General features: G+C 40.1%; 1 pseudogene; it reads right to left on the reverse strand.

The window, feature by feature from the left end:
- Window positions 1-17,312: 17,312 nt before the first annotated feature.
- On the reverse strand, window positions 17,313-17,423 carry LOC122560358 (U6atac minor spliceosomal RNA; annotated as a pseudogene).
- Between the last annotated feature and the right edge of the window lie 5,085 nt (window positions 17,424-22,508).

Consider the following 22,508-nt stretch of genomic DNA (forward strand, 5'->3'; position numbering starts at 1 on the left):
CCCAGCTCGGTGAACAGAACCACAACAATCAACAAGTCCACACCGACCCTCCAAAGAGTAACCCACCTAGACCCATTTCCCTCTGACTAATGCACCTAATGCTATGGGCAATTCACCTGAGCTGCACATCTTTGGACTGTGGGAGGAAACCAGAGCACCCAGACAAAACCCACATATACACAGGGAGAACGTGCAAACTCTGCACAGTCACCCAAGATGGGAATTTGAACCCAGCTCCCTTGTGCTGTGAGGCAACAGTGCTAACCATTGAGCCATCAAACCAACACTTTACTATGGCATAATGGCAATCCTGATCAGAGTATTTGCCATGGTGCAAAATCATGAAGGTGTCAAAGGATAACGCTTTCTGTCCAGTCTATCTCAGAATACCTGAACTAGGAGAAATAAGATGCAGGAATAGAAGCACGCCAATAACCGTTTGAGTCTGCTGTGCTATTTAGTATGGCCACGAATGATCTGCCAATCCTCAACACCACATTTCTACCTTTCATAAGACTGTAAGACATAGGATCTAAAGTAGGTCATTCTGTGCATTGGGTCTAGAAAAGTGAAGGTATCTCAAAAGTTTGTGCAAGATGTGAAACTAGCTATGTGCTCTGATTGAGTGATGCTTGCCATTGACAGGATGTGGCAGTCAAGCCAAAGAGATGTTCTAGGTATTGCACAAATGTGCAATATGATATTTGAATTTCAGTGCTTGTAGGTAGGCCATGCATCCCAAAGGATGGTGAATCATGTGATAAAAAAAACCCCTTTGGCATTTTGCAACAATCAAGTTAATGACCATACCTGACCAATCACCCTTGTAAAACCCATGGTGCAGTGTTCAACATGAAATGTGATTATGTTTGGATAGCATTTACAAACTAATCCTGCTTTTATGAAGTGTTATATTGGCAACCAATTTATGACATTCAGTCAGGCTCATAGTCTGACTCTGCATTTCCATGTACCGAGAGCTATGCATATTAATACATAGAACCCTGAAATTTGCAGACAGAGTGCAACACTGTGATTCGAACTGAATTCAGCTACTTTTGATGGTGAACTTGGTCTTTCACTTTATTTTCTTTTATTTCTTAAGTGTCTGACTGAAACTTGTTTCATGCTATTGCTTTCAGATAGAGTTGTATTTCAATTTGCAATGAATATTGCCTCTTCAACAATGCTTCGTTTCTTCAATAGTCCCTTTGTCTTTTATTCCATGATTTAAACTTGAAAGGTGTCAGAAAGGTGATGTTTCCAGGGTCGGAGGATTTGAGCTATAGGAAGAGGCTATTTTCCCTGAAACATCAGAGGTTGAGGGGTGACCATATAGAAGTTTATAAAATCATGGGGGGCATGGATAGGGTGAATTGCTAACGTCTTTTCTTCCAGGGTAGGGAGTCCAAAACCAAACTATAGATTTAAGGTGAAGGGGGATGATTTAAAAGGGACCTAAGGAGCAAATGTTTTGCATAAAGGGTGGTACCTGTATGGAATGAGCTGCCAGAGGAAGCAGTGTGGAGGCTAGTACAATTACAACATTGACCCTCCTCTTTCTCAAAAGCATGAAAACCATCACAGTTCTACTCTCTTTAGTCCTGAAGAAGAATTGAATAGAACTTGAGATGTTAATTCACTCCCTCTCTTCACAGATGCTGCCAGATTCACTGTGATTTTCCAGCCTTTTCTGTTTTAATTTTAGATTTTCAGAGTCATCAACATCTTGCTTCCCTTAAACTAAGCTTTTCACTGCGCCTCGGTACATGTGCCAATAAATTCAATTCAATTCAATTGACCTAAAAAGACCAAAAAAGAGAGCTCAGAAGAGTCAGGAGGGGACATGAGAAGTTGTTGGCGGATAGGATCAGGGTTAACCCTAAGGCTTTCCATAGGTTTGTCAGGAATAAAAGAATGACGAGAGTTAAATTAGGACCAATCAAGGATAATAGTGGGAAGTTGTGTGTGGAGTCAGAGGAGATAGGGGAAGCACTAAATAAATATTTTCGACAGTGTTCACTATAGAAAATGAAAACGTTGACAAGGAAGATCCAGAGATACTTGAACTCATAGAAGAGATTGAGGTTGACAAGGAAGAGGTATTAGAAATACTACAGAGTGTGAAAATAGACAAGTCCCCTGGGCCGGATGGGATCTATCCTAGGATCCTCTGGGAAGCAAGGGAAGAGATTGCCGAGCCTTTGGCATTGATCTTCAAATCATCATTGTCTACAGGAATAGTGCCTGAGGACTGGAGGATAGCAAATGTGGCTCCCTTATTCAATAAGGGTAGTAGAGATAACCCTGGTAATTACAGACCAGTGAGTCTCACTTGAGTTGTTGGTAAAGTGTTGAAAAACGTTATAAGAAATAGGATTTATAACCATCTAGAAAAGGATAACCTGATCAGGGACAGTCAGCGCGGTTTTGTGAAGGGTAGGTCATGCCTAATGAATCTTATTGAGTTTTTTGACAAAGTGACCAAACAGGTAGATGAGAGTAAACCAGTTGATGTGGTGTATATGGATTTTAGCAAGGTGTTCGATAAGGTTCACCACAGTAGGCTATTATACAAAATGCAGAGGAATGGGATTGTGGGAGACATAGAAGGTTGGATCAGTAATTGGCTTGCTGAAAGAAAACAGAGGGTTGTAGTTGATGGAACATGTTCATCTTGGTGTCCAGTTACTAGCGACATACCGCAAGGGTCGGTGTTGGGTCCACTGCTGTTTAATAAATGACCTGGATGAGGGCTTAGAAGGGTGGGTTAGTAAATTTGCGGATGACACTAAGGTCAGTGGAGTTGTGGATAGTGACGAAGGATGTAGTAGGTTGCAGAGAGACAAAGGTATGATGCAGAGCTGGGCTGAGAGGTGGCAAATGGAATTTAATGTGGACAAGTGTGAGGTGATACACTTTGGCCGGAGTAATCAGAATGCAAAATACTGGCCTAATGGTAGGATTCTTGGGAGTGCAGATGAGCAGAAAGTTGCCACCCAGATTGACAGGGTTGTTAAAAAGGCATACAGTGTTTTGGCCTTTATTAATAGAGGGATTGAGTTCCGGAACCAGGAGGTTATGCTGCAGCTGTACAAAGCTCTGGTACGGCCACACTTGGAGTATTGTGTAAAGTTCTGGTCACCGCATTATAAGAAGGATGTGGAAGCTTTAGAAAGGGTGCAGAGGAGATTTACTAGGATGTTACCTGGTATGGAAGGAATGTCTTACGAGGAAAGGCTGAGGGCCTTGAGGCTGTTCTCGTTAGGGAGAAGAAGATTGAGAGGTGACTTAATAGAGACATACAAGATAATCAGAGGGTTAGTTAGGGTGGACTGGGAGAGCCTTTTTCCAAGTATGGGGATGCAAACACGAGGGGACACAACTTTAAAGTGAGAGGAGATAGGTATAAGACAGATGTCAGAGATAGTTTCTTTACTCAGAGAGTAGTAAGGGTATGGAATGCTTTGCCTGCATCGGTAATAGATTCGCCAAGTTTAAGTGCATTTAAGTCGTCATTGGACAGGCAAATGGATGTACATGGAATAGGGTAGGTGGGATGGGCTTCAGATTAGTATGACAGGGCGGCGCAACATCGAGGGCAGAAGGGCCTGTACTGCACTGTAATGTTCTATGTTCTATGTTCTAATTCAATTCAATTCAATTCAATTCAAATGAGGGGATCAAGCCTGGTTCAATAAAGAGTGAAGAAGATCATGACGGAACCATACAAATTTAAAAATGGGCTGCCAGCTTGGTAAAGCACCATCACCAGATTGATTACATGCCATACAGCAGAGGTGACATACTTAGACCAAAATGCTCTCATATTTAATGGATCAGATCTAACCTCTCCAGTCGTACTATTTACAATTGTGAATGATGGTAGTTTTTAAACAACAACTAAACGGACGATGCTTCGCAACTAAGCCCTTCTCTCTTAATGATGGAGAAACTGAGCATATTAATGCAAAGGACATGGCTGAAACAATTCTATTCATTTTCAGGCAGAAGTTCCCAGTGGATGATCCATTCCACCTTTCCGCTGAGATGTCAAAACTTCGCAGAAACCAACCTTGAGCCAATTGATTGATTCCACGTGACGTTAAAAAATGGCTGAAGACAGCCAATGAAACAAAAACCTCCTGACAAGATTTCAGTCATAACTTTGAAGAGTTGTCTTGTAGACCCAGACATACTCTACTCAAGCCGATCTAGTACAGAGAGAAAACTATCATCAACCCAATTGCTTAACTATATCCTTGTCACAAAAGAAGAACAAGTCCAACCTAATCAATTGCTACCTCAATAGCCCTCTCACAATCATCAGCAAAATAATAGCAAGTCTCATCAACAGTATTATTAAGCTACATTTACTCAAAAATAACATGCTTACTACTGCCAAGTTTGGGTTCTGCCAAGGGCAGTCTCCAGCTCATGACCTTACTACAGCCTTGGTGCAGACATGGACACAGAGATTTTCTCCAGAGGTAAGGTGAAATTGACTGCTCTCAATCTCAAGGTAGCATTTGACCGATAGTAACATAAAGAGCTTGAGTAAACTTGAAGTCAATTGGGTAAACTGTCAATGGATGGAGTCTGACAAAAAGGAAGATGGCTGTGATTGTTGGAGATAAGTATATTAGCTTCAAGTCATTACCGAAGGAGAGTCGAGAGTGTGTCGCTGGAAAAGCACAGCAGGTCAGGCAGCATCCAAACAGCAGGCGAATTGACATTTCGGCTTTTGCCTAAAACATCAATTCTCCTGCTCCTCGGATGCTGTCTGACCAGCTCTGCTTTTCCAGCAACAAGCTCTCAACTCTGATCTCCAGCATCTGCAGTCCTCACTTGCTCCATTACTGAAGGAGATCCTCATGTCCATCAATGTTACTACCTCTATGATAAGGCTAGAGTTGGAATGTTTGTTGATGATTGCACAATGGTCAGCACCATTGACAACTCTCAAGTATTGAAGCAGTCCAGGCCCCATTCAGCAGATCCTGGACAAGTCTCAGATTTCGGTTAATACATGGCAAGTACCATTCATACACTCAAGTGCTCTGCAAAGAGTCACACCAGTCTAAAATTGCATTTCTGTGTTATGTTCAGAAACAAACTATAAACTTTACATTCTCCAGGACAGGACACCTTGAAATGTAGTAAAAGCATGAATGCTGCTATTATTCTCTCATGAGGTTGCTTATCCTGCACAAAGTATCCATCCACCTGCCCTTTCTTGCATGTCTGGAGTTAACATTCAAGAGTCAGGAGTTTTTACTGTCAAAATTTCCACATGATTATACATCAGTCTATGAACAGACTGGCTATCTCAGCCTGAACACAGTCAACCCATGACAAAAATTTGTCAATCCTGTACAAATTCCAAAGCACAGGATGAAGGGATAGGATCGAAAATCATCAGAAATTTGGGATATGTCTTATCATTTAGGTGGAATAATTACAATCCACTTGAAAAAATTATGCAGTTGAAACTTTATTGCTGGAACAGCACAGCAGGTCAGGCAGCATCCAGGGAACAGGAGATTCGACGTTTCGGGCACAGGCCCTTCTTCAGGAGGGCCTGAAGAAGGGCCTGTGCCCGAAACGTCGAATCTCCTGTTCCCTGGATGCTGCCTGACCTGCTGTGCTGTTCCAGCAATAAAGTTTCAACTTTGATCTCCAGCATCTGCAGACCTTACTTTCTCCTAAAAAATTATGCACAATAGCAAAGGTCTCCTTTTGTCAGATCTTTGTCTAATGAGTCTTAATGGACTTAAATGTGATAATTCCTGACAACTACTGTGCACTTTTCTTTTGTTTTCATGTATGTCTTCTGTTAAACTATTTTCATAGATACTTAAATCCGCATACTGTCAGTTAGTGCAGAGCATTATTGATGGCACATATGGGTCATACCATCTTTACTCCAAATGCCACCCACTTCCTGAACAAACAAAATCATTATCCATTGATTTTTCTCCTGAGCAATGTGTGTGTACGTTTTGCTAATTTCTGAGAGATAGATGCGTCAGTGCAAGATGACATTTCTGATTTATGCTTGCTTTCAATGCATCGCTATGTTAGTGAGTGGAGGAAAATATTCTATAGGTCATGCTGCAACTGAAATCGAAAGAGCAAAAGTGCTTTTTGTTCCCGTCCCTCTCCTCTACTGGTCACAATAAATTTCACATTTAATTAGCTTGTAGATATGGACAATCATATAGGTATCAGACTGCAGGTTTAGTATTAAGAAGTTAACACAACTGGTTCATTGCCAAAAATAAAGTGATTTAAATAAAGATCCTATATATATATATATATATATATTTATATATATATTATGCTGAGCAGGATGAAGCAATGGGCTATTACTTCTCGGGCAGGTCTCAAATTCAATCGTATTGTGTTCAAAAATGTAATATTCTTATGCCATTCCCAAATTGGGCTATTTGGCATCTCTCAGACAATCATGAAAACCGTTTGGTTTCATCCAAGCTTGCTGCTCCTTGCGCTACTCGAAATGTTACTGTTGATCCCAATGCCTTTTCCTTAGCAATGTTTCCTTTGTTTGAAAGTTCAGGCTGTTTTTATATGGGCCCACATAAATTTTTTAAATTAATGCTTGGATTGCATGTCTTCATCCACATTGCGATACAACCTTTCCAAAGCAAGCGTGCTTTCAGAGATATATTTGATGGACAGGCCAGTGTGAAATAAGAACCTGTTGCTTTGAGTCATCCAAAATGCAATGGGGTGACACGTGTCAGAGACTTGACACTGCCTTTTTAACTTCAGTAGCTATTATTACAAATTGTCAATGAAACTTTCATGACTTTTACTGTAATAAAATCAAATAACAAAATTGAGCATTAAATTCCGTCCAGATGTAGCACACTGTCTGTCCAGATCCTGATATTTCACCAGTTTACAATTATTGCCTCGGAAGATTGTAACGTTCAGTGGATTAATCTTCGTCAGCACCTCAGTGCAGTATGAGTTTCTGTCATCGATTTGATGCACAGGTCGAATTGAAATCCAATAATCCTAGCCCAAGCCTTACTATCCACCTGTCTCTACATGACACAGCTTTGCAGTGGCAGAGATTTTTAGTCTGTTTATTAAAGCAAAATTAAATTTAAATAGAACTGAGAGGTCTCCAGGGGTCAGCATCACCACTATTGAGCTGTTAAGTTATATGAGCTTCAGAAAAGACTTCTGCAACCAATAGTTTATGCTGGTAGTGAGAGAGAGAGGTTAACTTGTTAAAGTCAAGAAAAGAATTGTGTGTTTGTCTTATGCACAAATGCTCAAAAAGAATGGGTAAGGATTGGGAAATTTTCAGAAACTGATTGCCCCATTCAAATGGTCTTTGATCAGCTGCTATCATTGGTTAAGATTTATCACCTATTAATTAGGTGCAGTACAGCAGTGCACAATCAGGAGCAAAACAATTTAAGCAATCCTCAATATTAAATGAAAGTTCATCAGGTTGAAGGATTTGTAGCACTATTTCTGTACTAATAATCATTCAGTCACATTTCAATAAGTGAACACCCATCACATTAAAGGTAAATGTGGAATTTTTATCTCTTCTACATTTGCCCCATTAATGCAAAATGAATCATATAGTTAATCCATATTATTTCCCATGCTGGTTATTTTGGCCAGAATCTGCCACAATTGTTAAATTGGTTTTCAGTTTCCCAATACCCTGATGATGGTTTCCTTTAATGTAATTTCCCCTTTAATTATTCTTTGATATTCTGGGCTCTTAGATCAATATTCTGGGATCTTCTTTGATAGATGTTCTCTGTCCTGGATTGAGGCAAGTTCTCTCAATGAACACTCTAAGCCTAAAAATATCAAATTTGTTTTTTTTTGTCTGACACATTTCCAGATTTGACGGTGAGCCTTTTCCATAATAAGCACTCAAGAAAAGTTCTCACTTTGCATCTGCAAACTTACTTTTTGTTCCTGTATGAATTACTGCATTTCTCATCATACAGAAAAAGATATCTCTGTCACAGGAGTGGCAAAATTTTAAATGAATCGAAGCCAGGGGAAGCAAACTAAGAATATAACAATCTGATTTTCATTCAGTGCTATCCTAATTGTATCTGCTTATGCTGGCAGCTTTGTACTTGAATTGTCAAGACCATTGCTATTGGGAAAATGGGCTGTGAGAAAACTGCAGCATAGCAATGTCAATGAACATCATCTCTAGTGATACTCTCTGAACTGTCTTTGTCCCTTTGCTGAATTGGGAAAGGTCAAGGCATTGAGAAGTTAAAGTATGCTTCAAGGAAAGTAGACTACGTTTGGCATTAGTTCACCTGACAAAGAAGAAATAATTTACATTCATTATCTGTCCTCACTGAGACTAAATGGATTACGTTGTAAGTTTGCAAATACAGCAAGTCAGTTACAAGCAGATATGCCTCTTAAACAGCAAGTAAATGAATGACCAGGAGAATTGACTGTGGGAGGAATGTTGGTAAACATTATGTGTTAAACTTGTGCTTCTTTGAAGAATACCACAGGTTTTGGCAGATGAGCTTTGATTTAATATTTTTAACTCAAATGCAGCTCTTTTGGCTCCCACAGTAATACTCTGAAGTGTCAGTTTAGATTACAGTATTATATCCACACTGAAATTTGTATCTACAATCTCCAGACGTTTGAGTGCCTAACATCTAAGGCAAGCTAGTATTAAACAATTTTTTTATCAAGAGGAGGAAGTGCTGGATGTCTTGGAACGCATAAAGGTGGATAAATCCCCAGGACCTGATCAGGTATATCCTCGAACTCTGTGGGAAGCTAGAGAAGTGATTGCCGGGTCTCTTGCTGAGATATTTGTAGCATCGATAGTCACAAGTGAGGTGCTGAAAGACTGGAGGTTAGCTAACGTGATGCCACTGTTTAAGAGGGGTGGGAAGAACAAGCCAGGGAACTACAGACCAGTGAACCTGACGTCGGTGGTGGGCAAGTTGTTGGAGGGAATCCTGAGGGACAGAATAGACATGTATTTGGAAAGGCAAGGACTGATTAGCGATAGTCAACATGGCTTTGTGCGTGGGAAATCATGTCTCACAAACTTGATTGAGTTTTTTGAAACAAAGAGGATTGATGAGTAGTAGTAGATGTGATCGATATGGACTTCAGTAAGGAGCTCGACAAGGTTCCCCATGGGAGACTGATTAGCAAAGTTAGATCTCACGGAATACAGGGAGAACTAGCCATTTGGATGCAGAACTGGCTCAAAAGTAGAACAGGGTGGTGGTGGAGGATTGTTTTTCAGACTGGAGGCCTATGACCAGTGGAGTGCCACAAGGATCGATGCTGGGTCCTCTACTTTTTGTCATTTACATGAATGATTTGGATGCGAGCATACAGTACAGTTAATAAGTTTGCAGAGGACATCAAAATTGGAGATATAAATAGAGTTACCTCAGATTACAACAGGATCTTTACTAGATGGGCCAATGGGCTGAGAAGTGGCAGATGGAGTTTAATTCAGATAAATGCGAGGGGCTGCATTTTGGGAAAGCAAATCTTAGTATGACCTATACACTTAATGGTAATGTCCTAGGGAGTGTTGCTGAACAAAGAGACCTTGGAGTGCAGGTTCAGAGCTCCTTGAAAGTGGAGTCGCAGATAGATAGGATAGTGAAGAAGGCATTTGGTATGCTTTCTTTTATTGGTCAGAGTATTGAGTACAGGAGTTGGGAGGTCATGTTGCGGCTGTACAGGACATTGGCTAGGCCACTGTTGGAATATTGTGTGCAATTCTGGTCTCCTTCCTATGGGAAAGATGTTGTGAAACTTGAAAGGGTTCAGAAAAGATTTACAAGGATGTTGCCAGGATTGGGGGATTTGAGCTTTTGGGAGAGGCTGAACAGGCTGGGGCTGTTTTCCCTGAAGCGTCGGAGGCTGAGGGGTGACCTTATAGAGGTTTACAAAATTATGAGGGGCATGGATAGGGTAAAATAGACAATGTCTTTTCCCTGGGGCCAAGGAGTCCAGAACTACAGGGCATAGGTTTATGGTGAGAGGGAAAAGATATAAAAAAGACCTAAGGAGCAACTTTTTCACGCAGAAGGTGGTACGTGTATGGAATGAGCTGCCAGAGGAAGTGCTGGAGGCTGGTATAATTGCAACATTTAAGAAGCATTTGGATGGTATTTGAATAGGAAGATTTGGAGGGATATGGGCCAGGTGCTGGCAGGTGGGACTAGATTGGGTTGGGATATCTGGTCGACATGGACGGGTTGGACTGAAGGGTCTGTTTCCATGCTGTACATCTCTATGTTTCTATTACTCTATGCCTCTAAATGGAGTCACTTTGGAGTTATCAGTCTGAGCTTTGGGTGGTATAATTTAAGGATTCTCAAAGAAGTTTAGTCTTTGGGCCAGGGGAAAACATTCTCTGTGCTACAAAAATACATCCCAGGCAATTAAGGTAATGGATGCAATTGCTTTACATGAATTATGTGTTAATTAGAATATAACTATAGGCAGAGGCTAAATAGGCTGGGGCTGTTTTTCCCTGGAGTGTCAGAGGCTGAGGGGTGACCTTAAAGGTTTATAAAATCATGAGGGGCATGGATAGGGTCTTTTCCCCCATGTGGATGCATCCATATTGACAAGGTTTAACGTGACAGGGGAAAGATTTAAAAGGCACTGAACCTTTTTACACAGAGAAAGGCGGGTGTATGGAATGAGCTGACGGAGGAAATCGTGGAGGCTAGTACAATTATAACATTTCAAAGGCATCTGGTACATGAATAGGAAGGGTTTAGAGAGATATAGGTCAAATGCTGGCAAATGGGACGAGATTAATTTTGGATGTCTCGTTGGCATTGATAGAGTTGGAGCGAAGGGTCTGTTTCCTTGCTGTACAAATCTATGACTCTGTATTAAGTTTTTACAAGTAAGTTTCATTTACCTTTTCATTTAAGGTGTGGAGCTGTATTCTATTCAGGAAGAAGTCAAGTTTGAACCATGGACCATGCTAATTTAGTAAGAATCAGAGCAGTGGTAGGGCTCTTAATTTACCACAGTATTTTTACACTTTGGGGCAAAAAATGAGCAAGGAAATCAAACACAATTATCTCAGCTGAGGAATGTCTCTTAAACTATCAATGCTGCTGTCATGATTTAGTAATCATTAGCTCCCACTATGCTAATGTTTCTAGTGTCAAGCACCAGTGTCAGTATGATATGGTCTAAATCCTTCCTAAGTGTTAAACTCACAGAACATATAACACAAAGAGTGGGTTCCTGTTGAAACAGATATTTTGAAGTTTATTAACAACACCATTTACATTGCTTTAATATCACGGGCTTACACATAGTCTGGGGTTTATACTTACTGATGTTACTGCACATTATGCACATATAATTAACTGAGTGGACGCTTTACACTGATTCCATTGAACTGAGAACCTGACCAAAGGTGAAGTGGGTATTGGAATGTCACATGACATCATTTCAAGTTTTGGAAGTGCCGGTGTTGGACTGGGGTGGACAAAGTTCAAAATCACACAACACCGGGTTATAGTCCAATAGGTTTATTTAGAAGCACTAGATTTCGAAGCAGTGCTTCTTGCAGCAGTTCAAAAGCTAGTGCTTCTAAATAAATCTGATGGACTATCACCTGGTGTTGTGTGATTCTTAATTTAATGACGTCACGTCACTGTCTTAAAGTCAATTAATCCATCAGGTCTGGAATATGCGAAACAGGCCCTGCCTAATGTTCCTCTATTGTCTTCACCCAGGTGATAATTTAAAGCAAGCTTGTCCCTTTTACCTGGGTTGAAAATATGTTGCTGGAAAGCGCAGCAGGCCAGGCAGCATGCAAGGAGCAGGAGAATCGACGTTTCGGGCATGAGCCCTTCGTCAGGAAAGGAGATGTGGCTGTGGTAGCGAGTCTGTTTGAGGACGTGGCTGAAGAGCTTCTGGGCAGAGGAGATGACCTGGGGTGTGCAGTGAGAGAGGGACTCACTGAAATCCTTGTAGAGGGAGGAAGAGAGCTTCTTCAAGGAAGGCATCCTTGCAAGAGGATTCGCAGTAGGTTAAAATCTTCGAGGAGAAAGTGAGGACTGCAGATGCTGGAGATCAGAGCTGAAAATGTGTTGCTGGAAAAGCGCAGCAGGTCAGGCAGCATCCAAGGAGCAGGAGAATCGACGTTTCGGGCATGAGCCCTTCCAGCAACACATTTTCAGCTCTGATCTCCAGCATCTACAGTCCTCACTTTCTCCTTTTACCTGGAGAGCAACATTTCAATATTTCTCTTACTGCCTGCCTGGGAGTGGTAGTGCTGGTGAGCAAATTTCAGAAACCTAAGGTTTCGCAAACAATAAGCAAGAAATTTTTTAAAAATCAAAACATAAGTTTGCTGAATTAAGTTAATGAGTTATTAGTAAATGTGGGGTTCAGTAGAAACCCACAGGTTAGGAAAAAATAAAAGAGGCGAATTTGGTCATAAGGTCAGAGTCAAAATTTCTGGTGACAACAATAGTGATTAAAAGGAACTAAAGAAAGCAGCTAGGTGTGACCATTTAACATAGAAAAAGCTCTTGAGCACACAGCATGTGGTGATCACAGAATGTTCACATTTGATCTAAATTTGGAGATGCCGGTGTTGGACTCGGATGTACAAAGTTAAAAATCACACAACACCAGGTTATATAGTCCAGGTTATATAGTTATATAGACTATAACTGGTGTTGTGAGATTTTTAACTTTTACATTTGTTCTAAACCACTTAACTGAACAGACAATTCGCAAATACCAATTTGAATGAGTCAGTTTCAAGTAATTTTCAATGAATTGATAATTGCACCTTATAAATGCTAAACATACCAGTGAGCTGACAACTGAATCCTGTAAATGTTAAAACTTTTAAAATATTGAATATTAAAATATTTTAAAATACTGCATTGGGTCTTCAAGTGACTGAATAGACTGATTCTCAACCTGCAGATCCACATGCACATGGGGCAGGACCTCCCACAAGCTACTAGGATCCACTGTCCATGTTTTGCTTTTTTCTTGTAGAATCATAGAATCACACTGTACTGAAGAGGCCCTTCAGCCCATTGAGTCTGTACGGCCAGACAGTAACTTTTCTGTCACTGCATTGTTAAGGTATTTGGACTCAAATCATGAGGCAGCTTGGTGGACAAGGTATCTCCATTTTCAATGATAGGTACATATTTCCTCCGAATTAATAATGTAATTGTTGCTCCTTCAAAAAATATCTCAGAGTGCTTTTGTAGTGTTTTCTTTCTGATCCTTTATAATTAGTGGGGAAATGCTTTCAGCCATCTACATATATTGTCTGGACCATTATGTTTAGTGTTGCCTTTGGCAAGGTAATGCTGTTAGCTGCACTTCCTTTAAAGAATCAGTCTCTATCAGTTCCTTTGAGGAGCTGAGGATCTTTTACTGCTACAACAAATATGGAATAAAACAATGGTTCATCCAGGAATGGTTCAAGAGAAGAATGGAGAATATTCTGGAAAATGAATGACAATTTTCCTGCTAATTCTGTAGGAATTTCTCTTTCTGCATACATCCATTCATGTATACACCTCTTCAGTGTGAGTCTTCTCCTCAGCAAGCCATAAGAGCTTAGAGATTTCAGCAAGGTGTGTGATAAACACTAACATCAATGGTGAAATAAACTTACAAACTGAGAGTAATTATGTCTTCTTGTACCTTTATGTTTAATAAGATCTTCTGGAGGTAGAAGTCTGGTCTCCAGACTTGATTGCAGATTCAGTACCAGGAATTTGTTATACAATAGTTATCCTGACAATGGGAACAAGTTATAGTTTTGGTAGTTTTTTCACTCAAATAATTTGCTGCATAAAAGTTTTGTTGCCTTTCATTGGTGCCCTCAGCAGAATGAAGTGAGTACTTTGAGCTTTATAACTTTTATCCCTTTCAACACAGATTTTGGAAACTTCTTCCCTGCTGTCCTAATTCTGAAAGGGGAATTGGTTTAGTTCGGTTGGCTGGATTGTTGGTTTGTAGAGCAGTATCATGCCAATATCATGGGCTCAATTCTCATCACCAGTTTGAGGTTATCATGAAGGACTGTCCTTCTCAACCTCTTACCTTGCCTGAGGTCTGGTGGCCCTCAGGTTAAATCAACACCAGTCGCTTCTTTCTAATGAGAGAGGAGACCCTATGGTCTGGTAAGTCAATGGCAACACAACAATAATTCCAAACGAGTTGACATGTCAGATGGTGAGCACTGGATATTAGACTAAACAGGGTCAATAAAATTAGAAGAATACCTTCCACAATCTTTAATTCTTTCTGCCAGGAAGGTCTTTAATGAGATAAGGTCTATCTTAGTCTGTAAACCTGCATTACCTGTACCAAAGAGTACTTTCTCCCCATTATAATGAACACCAGAGTTTATACTCAACAAGCTCCTTCAATTTTCACACCTGTTATTCTCAGATCTCTACCATAAGAAAAACATTGAAACAATTAAATGATGAAATAACTAATTAGTGGTACAGGGATAGATTCCTTTCAGAGCCCTTGTAGAAGTACACGCAGAAAGCAAAATAAATAGTAAGAGAATGTTTTCAGAGAAGAAAGGAAAAGTAGGAGGCTATGTTTCTGGGTAGGATAAAGTACTAATATTGAAGATGTGAGACATATCAAAAACATTAAATTAGTAAACTTGGAAAGAAAAAAGGGACACTGTTCCAAAAAGTTTAAAGTCAATACTGAGTATATCAGAATACCATGTGTTTAAATTGTAAAATGTGTAAACATAATAGAATTGAAGAGAGATAATAGCTTACCGTTGATTATGATTTGTCACCTTGCTATTCTTGTGAAAACATTTTGAGTGGAGATCAAGAGATTAAACAAAGCAGAGTTAGATAGTAATGTTAGGAAAACAGGCAGGGGAATGGTATAAGTCACAGTAGAGATTGCCCAGCAGTGCATTGAGAAGGAGTTGGGAATTCAGAGAAATTGCTGTGAGCATAAAAAAAATTAGAATTAGATGTATTGTCACGTGTACTCAAGTACAAAGTAGAGGAGTACAGTGAAATATGGTGTCACAATGTGCCATCTTAGATACAAAGTACCTAGGTACAAATCTAAGGTACTGAAATAGATTTGGGACAAAAATATAGAAATAAAGGCAAAAGCTAAAAGTTCCTCTGAGTATAAATTAGGAAGATAAAGAAATAATGTTAAAGATGAACATTACAGTCTTTCTATGACACCACCAACCTCTGGCTGTCCCAGTCTGGGTCGTCAGCTGCTGCAGTGACACTGCTGTCCTCACAAGCTAAGGTAGGTTAAAGACAATGATAAACAATTAAAAAAGAAAAGGGAATAAAAGAGAAGTGAATGGAAAGGACGAGCCCCAGGCTCAGATGCTCCCTACTCCACACCGCCTTTTTGAAAGAAGTAAAGAAATAGTTAATTAAATGGTAGCTCCACTCAGGGCTTAAAGGAGGAATTTAATTGTGAAGGATGACGACAGGGCTGAAATATTAAATAAATATTACACTGTGGATGAGAATCTGAAGGTAGATTTGTTAAGAGTATAGAAAATAACTGGAGATGATTATGAAAAGGACACTAAATCAATAAAATTGGCTGTTTTCAAATTCAGTAAATTATCAATTCCTTTCATGTGCTTCCTGAATTTTTGAAAGAAGTTAGAAAAGACATGTCAGCAACTCAGACCATTATATCTCAAAGCTGCTTAAACATTCTCAATATGCTGTGGAACCGGACACCAGCTAATGTAACAACTCTGTAAAACAAAGGTGGGGATGGATTTTCCAAGAATTGGTAATCTCTCGCAGGACAGCATTTTGCCTTTTGGTTTTTTATATGAAAGGAGAGAGCTCAGCATTTCTGACAGGAAATGCCAATCAGGAATTATTAAAAAATGTGAGGACGTGCTTCTATTCTGACAGTTCTTTGCTGGTGCTGGTATAGATATCCAGTCCAGCAAAGTGCAGGTCTGGAGTAGTGGGGAGGGGGATGTGGGTTTGGAGCAGGGGTAGGGGAGTGCAGATCCAGAGCTGTGGTGGGAGGGTTTTTTTGAAGCAGGGGAAAGAAAGTTTTGGGTCCAGCGAGGGGCGTGGGTAAAAGGTGATGACCCCGTGGAGAGAAGGAAATATCAGATAAGGCTTTTTGTGCTGTAAATCATTTGAAGGCGATTAGTTTGGAGGAGGTTAGTGTGAGATGAATATGGGGTTAGGTGAATAGCTCCTCATTAAACAGGACACGTGTTTATTAGTCTATATGTTCCTATTTTACTTAATTTAAATCAACCCTCCAATTCATAGAATCACTAGAGTGCAAAACGAGGCCATTTAACCAATCAAGTCCACATCGACCCACTGAAGAGGATCTCACCCTGACCAGCCCCCCATGCCTGTAACCCTGCATTTCCCATGGCTAATTTACGTAACCCACTCATCCCTAGTGTGAAAATTCCTGATTTTAGGAGGTTATTATGTCCTTGTTTTGAAGAAAGGTTTTAAGGCAGAGGCACCAAGCAGTCAACCAAAACCACTCAAGTAAACAGCTTGCGAAGCCTTGTTTTTTCTTAAATTGGAACAATAGAGGCAGTTTGACTGGGTGTGGCCTGCTCTCACCAACCAGGCTTTCTAGTTTTATTTTAATTTTAGGTTTGGCTTTAAGCAGTTGCTGTTGTTGGCTTGAAGAAGTCGAAGCTATCATTTCCCTCTCTCAGTTACAGCTAGAAGCTGAGATTTCTCTCTGCTGCTGGGTTACCTGTGAGAAAAATCTATTTTTCAGAATTTGCTTTTTTGCCAAGGAGTATGCTTATAGGATATTACAATATTAAAACAATTGATTGGTAATAGTTATTAAATCCATTATTCTGTTACATTTTCCAGGATAGTTGTTACTTTAAATTCCTCTTTCTTTGGTTGCATTTTTACTATAATAAGCTGTGTTTTGCTTAACATCAAGCAGTTTGACCAGCTTCTGGAACACAACACTTCACAATTGGCTTTAAAATAAGAAATAGTTAGGGTCTAGGCTACTTTCTTAATATATTTGAGAGGGTCTGGTCCATAACAGTGGACACTACAAAGGAATTTAGCATGGCCAATCCCCCTAATCTGCACGTTTTCAGACTGTGAGAGGAAACTGGAGCATGTGATGGAAACCCACACAGCCATAGGGAAAATGTGCAAACTCCACACAGATAATCGACTGAGGGTAGAATCAAACCTGAGGCCTTGGCACTGTGAAGCAGCAGTGCTACCCACTATGCCACCGTATAACCTAAAACATGATTAGATCTACTAAGCCCTAACCCTTTGTGTGTTATAAGGCCACTAGGAACCCTTTCATCTTTATCAAGGGGAGTGCTAACCTCCTGTCCTTTTGTGCAGTACAGAATTCTCTCAGTTAAGTGGTTATTTTTGGAGAGTTCCCAGTGTGAAGGAAATGTACAGTGGAATCGTCAATGCCCTGGGCAATTATTTCCAAGTCTGTTATGATGGGGATTCTGCAGACTCTTCACACAGATATCCCATCTACACTGGGATTATAACCAAGTAGTCATCAGAAAACTAGGGTCATGAGGAGGACAATATAGACACCATAAGCAAGAACTCGTCAGTCAGTTCAACATGAGTTGTGGCAAACTCTTGGAATTCATAATGCAAAGTAAATGGCTTTTTAGAGATGCATTTGTTACATAAATCAGCATGGATTTGTGAAAGTCAAGTCATGATTGAAAAGTGTAACTGCGTTTCTTGAAGAATTGAATTAAAATGTGGCAAAGGGCATGCATTCATAGAAGACATTCAATAAGATGGCTCACAAAAGGCTTAATAGGTAATTTTAGGAGTCTGCATTAAAAGTAAATTTGTTAAAATGAATAGATCTTTGGTTTCACATGAAACACTTCATATAAATTGACATTATTCAGGTTAGAGGCAATTTGGGACTGGTGTGCTGGGGATTGGTTTCTTTTCTCAATTCTTGGAATTTAATTTCAATTATTAAGTCTGGAATATAACTTTATTATCAATAATGTATCACAGTTCACCCTCCCACCCAATTTGGTATCATCTTCAAACTTTGAGATTTTACATTTTGTTCCATCATCCAAATCATTGCGATATATTGTGAATAGCTGGGGTCCCAGCACCAATCCCTGTGACCCCACTAGTCGCTGCCTGCCAATTTGAAAATGACCCATTAATTCCTACTCTTTGTTTCATGTCTACTAGCCAACTTTCTATTCATCACATTATGTTTCCTCCAATCTCATGCATTTTAATCTTGAACAATAATCTCTAATGCAAGACTTTGTCAAATGCTTTCTGAAAGTTCAAATATACCACATCGACTGGCTCCCCCTTGTTAACTCTAATAATTACACCTTCATAGAATTCCAACAGATTTGTCAAGCATAGTTTCCCCTTTGTAAATCTAGGCTGACTTTGTCTGATCCTGACACTTCTTTCTAAATGCTCCACTCTAAAGTCCTTGATAATGGATTTGAGAATTTTTCCCATTACCGATATTAGGGTTATTGGTCAATAATTCCTTGATTTCTCTCTACTTCCATTTTTGAATATTGGAGTGACATGAGCTATTTTCCAATCTACAGGGACTGTTCCAGAGTCTATATAATCCTGGAAGATGAACACCGATGCATCTATTATTTCTAGAGCCACTTCCTACATCTGGGGTGTAGATTATCAGGCTCTGGACATTTTTCTGCTTTCAATCCCATCAATTTTCCCAGCAACATTTCTCTACTAATATTGATCATCCTCAGTTCTTCCCTCTCACTACATCTTGCATTCTCCAACATTTCTAGTATCTGATTTGTTTCCTCTTTTGTAAAGACAGAACCAAAGTATGTATTCAGTTGCTCAGCCATTTCTCTGTCCTGGATTAAACATTCCCCTGCTTCTTTATCTTCACTAATCTCTTTCTCTTCATGTACCTGTAGAAATTCTTAGTGGCAGTTTTATGTGCCCTGCACGTTTACATTCACACTGTAGTTTCCCCTTCTTAATCAACCTCTTGGTCCTTCTTTGCTGAATTCTAAAATGCTCCCAATCCTCAGAGCCTATATAGATAATTTATACTTGTATATAGCAAATGCATTGCCAATGTAAAGCAAAACGTATTGACAAACACAATGGAGATCTGTATAAAACTTCAAGATACATGTGCAGGTTTGTAGAATTGATAAGTACAATTTAATGTGTGAGATGTTTGATTTTAGAAAGGAAACAAAGATTGCAAGTTTTCACTCTCTGGATGGTCATTGAAGTCTGTGGATGAACTGAGAAACCAAGGGATATATATTTGTTGTCCACTGAAGAAAAACAACACAACACTTTAACACTGCCATGTATTCTCTTGCCCCCTGTTTAGTCGAGAGAAAGACCCTCACTTCTACAAGGATTCTTTGGTATTAAACCAGCAGCTGAAAACGTGTTGCTGGAAAAGCGCAGCAGGTCAGGCAGCATCCAAGGAACAGGAGAATCGAAGTTTCAGGCATAAGCCCTCCTTCAGGAATCCTATTAAACCAGCAGGTCAGGTTGGTTTGTGTGCTCAGCTCTCCAGGATAGGACTAGAACTTACAGTATTTTTATCCAGACCCTCACACTTAGAAGCAGATCAGACTGTTTTGGATCACAATCAGGTTAGGCCATGTAACAGGCAGCCATTATTATAGCACATTTAGGCCTTCTAGAACAACTGAGACAGCTTTCTTAGACAGCACTTTGCAAACCACAACCACTTCCGTCTAGCAGGACAAGAGCAGCAGATACATGGGAACCTGCAAGCCACTTACCATCCTCAGTTGGAAACATATTACTGGCCTTTCACCGTCTCTGGGTCAAAATCCTAGAATTCCTCCCAAAGGGCATTGTGGATCAACTTAAAGCACATGGACTTCAGTGGTCACTATCACCATCTCAAGGGCAACTAGAGACGGGCATAAAAAATGCTGGGCAACCAGTGACGCCCAAGTTCCAAAAGTGAATAAAAAAAAGACAGTTGACTTTCTGGTTCCAGGTCCACATGTAGTTTTAAGGTATAGGATTGTGCCAAGAATAAACTTGCTCTGGAGAACATCTGGTCCACTAAAATGATGTGAGCCTGCACAGTTGGAATTAAGTTATACTGGGGAGCACCACTCATGTGCGACTGCCTGGCTACAGCCCCCACATATGATAGATGGAGAGAATCATCAACTTTTATACCTGGCAGCATTCACTAAACATTCCCTGTTCTGATCCAGCATGATCTGATTACGTTAACTACTTCATAGAAGAAAAACTGCATAAAGGGAGAGATGTCATCAAAATCCAATTAAATTGATGACACATTACGATAACATTTTTAAGTGAACTGCATCAAGAGCCGTCATGTTCTGATTGCTACAGTCAATTATTTCTTTGGCGATCATCCCATGGATATTTTGCCAAGTAATTTAGTTCTGGGCAATTTTGTTTGTTTCTACTTTATTTATACTGAATTTATTGAATTTTTCTCCAGTCAGTTTACATAGGTCATTTCTGTCATTCCTTATGTCTTTTCCTGTGACAACCAGTTAAATATGTGCTCACTGTCCTCCTTAACTACAAAAATATTGAAGAACTTGTAACACTGTCAAAAGTAAGAGTCCATTTCAAATCAACTGGTCATTATTGATATTGTGCTGCATAATTGTATCCTTTTCATTCATTGAAACATAACCTGCATTTATACCTCAGCTTATTATCATGTTTTTATTAACCGAAATATTGAACACTCAATTACTATCACTGTTAGGGATGTTAAAGTAACCAGCCATTTCAAGCAGAGCTTAGTCCTACAACAATACTGAGAGTAATCAGTTAGCTTATTGTGAGTGGTAATAAGATTAGGGAATGCTGAAGAAACTCAGCAGGTCTGGTAGCATCTGCTACCCCTTATCCCAAAACATATGACCGCTCATTCTAGATTGCGCATCATGAGGAAACATTTTTTCTTCGTCTACTTTGTCAATCCATCCTTTTTGTGCCTACTTAGTCAATCCATGGAGAGGTAATCCTGTTTCTCTTTCCACATACTGCCATACCTGTTGAGTTTGTCTAGCATTCTCTGTTTTAATTTCAGCATTCCAGCATCCACTGCATTATGCATTTACTTCTCTGTATTGTGATGTTTGAGGCAAGGGAGGAGCTGCAGATCCATTGGATCTTCCTGCTCATCTTAAAATGATGTTATTTCCCTAAAGCTCCCTCTCTCCCTCTCTGTCTCTCCACCTCCATTAAGATTGTCCACAAAATTTATCTCCTTGACCAGACCAATGACCAAGCTACTTTGGCTTGGATTGGGATTTTTCCATTTGTTGATGAATTCTAGCAATGAGAGAGTTTCAAACTGCTATTCTGCCAAGGCCCAAGATGAATGACCTCATGCAATCGTTGCCCTTCTCACCTCATCATTGAATGAGTTGTTGAGCACATTACTTGGCCAATTACATGGGGAATGAGACTTAAGTGCCGAGACCTGCCAACTTCCAAAGCTATTGTGCCATATTTAAAGAATAGCTGGACAATACTTCAATATTGCAAACCAGGAACTGCTCCACACAGTGAGGTGCTCATCTCTCAACTCTCACCAGATGGAACAGGGCAAATCCAAGCTCACTCCCCACTTCCTGGAAAAAGATTGAGGCTCTTACACATGGGGTGATGGAGAAAAGGTCAGTGTTCTTCCCAGCTGACTGCAACAAGAAGCCACACAACCAGACTCAACTTGCCTGGGTGACATAGACAACAGTAGAGGGAGGTACCAGCTCAACCATGGAAAGGGATAATGTCTAAAGATGGTTAATGATCTCCCAGCACCATCTTCTGACTGCTACCTCACACTCACAAGGCCACTAACTCACTCTATCTCTGTTACTGTTCATGTATCTCACAAAGCATCATTGTCTGTAAGCCTCAACATCACATGCATTATGTCCATGCAAGGTCTCACATGAAGTCATTCCCATATGAAAGACAAGGAGTCTTCATACACCCCATGAATCTAAGATATTGCAATTTCTAAACTTTGTCATGTCTTACAAATGGCTGGCTCATTGGTTGCAGATCGCCTCATTGGTCAGTGATCCATCTACCATAACTTTGCAGACTGCAGCCAAGACAGTGCACATTAATGTGGAGCACACTGAGACTCAAGATAATGTCCCAGGGTTGTGTCAGGGCCTACATTGGACATATTTCACCAATACCTCCATCCATTTAATGGGAGAGAGTGTGGAATCAATGATGATTCTGCACATCTCAGGAGGGAAATGATGTTCCCATGTCTGAGCTTTTCAAAGGAGCGTAGTGCCACTCAAGGTCAAGAGATGTTCAATAGGCAGCTCCCATGTCCACTGTCACTCAGCATAATGATCTGGAGAGCAAAGCTCCACAATGAGCTGCCTTTCACAGATTTAAGTGATGTCA

This window comes from Chiloscyllium plagiosum, unplaced genomic scaffold (assembly GCF_037043375.1).
Source record: "Chiloscyllium plagiosum isolate Xiang-an unplaced genomic scaffold, Cpla_swu_hap1 HiC_scaffold_15, whole genome shotgun sequence".
Lineage (NCBI taxonomy): Eukaryota > Metazoa > Chordata > Chondrichthyes > Orectolobiformes > Hemiscylliidae > Chiloscyllium > Chiloscyllium plagiosum.